This window comes from Adiantum capillus-veneris, chromosome 24 (assembly GCF_014529385.1).
Source record: "Adiantum capillus-veneris isolate H3 chromosome 24, ASM1452938v2, whole genome shotgun sequence".
NCBI classification, from domain to species: Eukaryota; Viridiplantae; Streptophyta; class Polypodiopsida; order Polypodiales; family Pteridaceae; genus Adiantum; species Adiantum capillus-veneris.
Window position 1 is genome coordinate 37206526 of NC_140954.1, and position 3594 is coordinate 37210119.

Sequence of the window (3594 nt, forward strand, 5' to 3'; positions counted from 1 at the left end):
TAGTAACTCTCTCTCTCTCTCTCTCTCTCTCTCTCTCTCTCTCTCCCTCTCCTTACTTACTTTCACCTTATCTACCATCAATAATGCTCTCTTTTGAGCCCACACCCATGACTCAAGCAGACAAAGAAGGCCCGCAATGTTTTGATATTCAAAAAAATCATAATCTTGATTTGTTAGCTTGTAAATTAGGATTTCCAATAATCTTAATGAGGGGTATCCAACCTATAAATAGGCCCCTCTCCTTCTTGTAAAACAACCTCCAACATCTCACATAGCACCCCAACACTGTATGCATGAGGAGAGACTTAGGTATAGCAACCACTTGTGAGCTTCACTCTTAGTGTGAGAGAAGCCTTCAAGCTACACATTGCAAGTGAGAGAGCGTGTGTTCCACAAATCTCAAAACCACTATTGTATATGCTCCTTCATCATCAATAAATTGAAGTCTGGTGCATCAAAGGCGTGATTCGACGTTCAAATCTTCGTCCTTCCATTCGTGAAATACGGTTTGGTGAATTCAAGGTGACTTGTGTATTTTGAGTTCTATCGTTTGATCTTGCTTCGGAAAGTGTTTTAGTGTGTTTTAATTGCCAATTTTGTGTCCCTTGTAAGAGGGTATTGTGGTGAGAGGTCTCCCACACCCTAAGACAGTGTGTGTGTGTGTGTGTGTGTGTGTGTGTGTGTGTGTGTGTGTGTGTGTGTGTGTCTGTGTGTGTTGGAAATGTTTAGCAATCACTAAGCATAGAGTGATTTTTTGTACAAGTTTTACGATAGCATCATAACGAACCATCTCCATTTGCAAGTCACAAATAAGGTATTACGCAAGATCCTTTTCTCTCTCTCTTCCCTTTGCTCTAGCTCTTTCTGGTCCATTTTGTGTGTGTCTTGGTGTGAGGTTGCTTGTGTGTGTTGTGTGGTGCATCTTCTTGGTTGTACCAAAATCTCTCTTGCGTCCTAGTTCGCATACCATAACTAGGTGGTGCCCCTATCTTGTTTGGGTTTGGCTGTGGGTTTGTTGTTTTGTTGTGCTTGTGGTTGCCCCAGCCCCAATTGAGCAGCACGGGAGCCTTGAGGGGTGTTTAGAGGTCGCCTTTCTTGTTGCCCGCCCCGGACCGCCTCAATTTTGGTGCCCCCAATGAGGACGGCTTGTATATTTTTGTGTAGGATCAACCTTTAGAATAGTCAAGTAGTTTGCATGAATCACGAGAATTTGTATGATCCTTTCATTCCCATTGCAAGACAAAAGGTACACATAATTGTTAGTACTAAGTTGCAATTTCAACGTGTAATTCGTAGAATTCTAGGTCCTCTTAGGTTGGCCGAGATAAACGCTTCAGTAAATCCTTTTATTTTTCCTCTCATTAGGTACGACCTTAGTTTGGACGTCTATATTTTTGTTTTTTTTTAAGCATTTGGTCATGCATAGACAATGGATAATGGCCCAGGAATAGAGGTTTTCCTTTTCCATTTCACTCCACACATTAGAGTAAACATTGCAATTAGTAGAAAAATCCATTTTCAATAGCGTATGGTGTTCATGTTTGGTGCCCAAAGAGTAGGAGAAATTCTCGCGTCACCAAACCCTGTCATCCTACCTCTTATTGATTATCATAGGTCATTTGATGTGAATATTTTTATTTTGTTGTAGAATAGATTGCAATTTAGAAAATATTATTGAAAAAACAAAAGTGTGCGTCACTTTGGAATCAATTCAATGGAGAGCCAACGCCAAATGTCTGGATATCCTCTTTTCTTTGGAGAGCCTGGAGAGGATGCAGAATTATTTTTGGCAAATTTCAAGATGTCTTGCCGTATCAAGAGGATAGTAACTGATCAAGAACGTGTAGAAATGTTTGAGGTGGTCCTTAGGAAAGATGCTAGCACTTGGTTTGACTCTTTGCCTGAAGAAGTTAAGGGGAATTACATAGAAGTTTTGAATCGTTTCAAGAAATACTTCTTTGATCCCCAAAACACTCAAAAACTATGGCAAGACATTGTTTCTCATAAGCAAAAAGACTTAGATGACTACTACTTGTACAAGCAAGAGTTTCTACGTCTTTCGGCTGTATGGGTGAGAAATGTTGCTAACCCTGGTGATGGTGCAGAATTCCTAAAGAAGGAGCGGACTCTTTTCTGACCTTAAGGTAAAAGTTGAGGCGGGTGCACCTGCTACCTTTGATGCAACTGAAACTAGGGTTGCTGAGAAATATAGAAAACTCAAGTGCTTAAGGGGGGAGGTTCCAATAGAAGGTCCTAGACCTAAGGGAAAATTACAAGCATCAACATCCAGAGAGATTCCGGAGGTAACAGCAGAGGTAATTGAAAAGTTAAATGAATCCTTAAATAACTTGTCAATTCACCTTGCAGAAGCTGTAGGTCCTAAGGGACAAGCAAAGAAGTCAGAAGAGCGAGATCCACCACGACCTAGGAGAGTCTTGCAATGTTGGAATTGCGGAGAGTCTGGACATGGGATGTATAATTGTCCTTGGCCCCATGGGGAGCCAGGGAGACCTAACTTGAATTACCCAGTGCTGAATGCAGGTGATGGAACTAGTCAACAACCACGGCTTCTACAAAGGCCAAACGGAGCAAGACCACCTCCACGAGGAGTGGAAGGAGTTCCACCTTTGCCAGATCCAAATGTGCATGTGGTAGAGGTGACAAATCCCAATGAGGTGGACATGGAAGCAAATGGCATTAAGTGTGGCCGTGGAAAAGGTAAAGAGAAAGAAGGAGTCATGTCACAAAGTGACCATGGACGAGAAAAGAAGGCAAAGGAGACCAACGAAACAAAAAGGACTCGACGTCGTATCAACCTCCAAGACTTCCCTCTTGGACATGGTATGGCTCCGTACAACTTGTTGGAAGTCATGAGAGGTAAGGGTCCTGATATCTCATGGCCTCAATTTCTTGCATTATGTCCACAAGTTCGGAGGGATTTAACAAGGGCAGTTAGCACTAGGAGAAAGGTCAAAGAGAGTGTGCCTGTTGTAAAAATTGCACAAGCTGAAATGAACGAGGACATTACACTTGTGCTAGATTGTTACATAAAAGGGAGATTGGTTAGGAAAGGTCTAATGGATGGAGGTGCACAAATTTGCATCATGACAGAGGGACTCATGCAAAGACTAGGCATGCACATCCATGAGACACCTAAAATCAAAGTCAAGATGGCAAACAATAGCAAGGCTAGGTGTGTAGGAATTTGTAAAAATGTCTTTGTAGAGGCCTTTGGCATTAAGAAGGCGGTGGATTTTTATGTTATGTCTACCAAAGGAAATGGTTACCCATTTATCCTAGGGAGACCATGGCTAATGAAAATGCGAGCTTTGCAGGATTGGGAGAGTGGAAAGCTAATTTTCAGGAATGACAATCATAAGAAGGTTGTCTTTGACATGAAGGAGCAACGCCAAGAGGAGCTCCATGAAGAATCATCTCAAAGTGAGACGAAAGAAGATTGGACCGATAACACTTTAGAAGAAGAAAGTAGCGGCAGCATTACTGAAGAGGAGTCTTCCATTGAAGTCATGGGGGTAAGGTTTAAGCCAACCAACCAAGAGACCTCTTGCCCAGGTTTGGAAGAGGTGGGTTCCC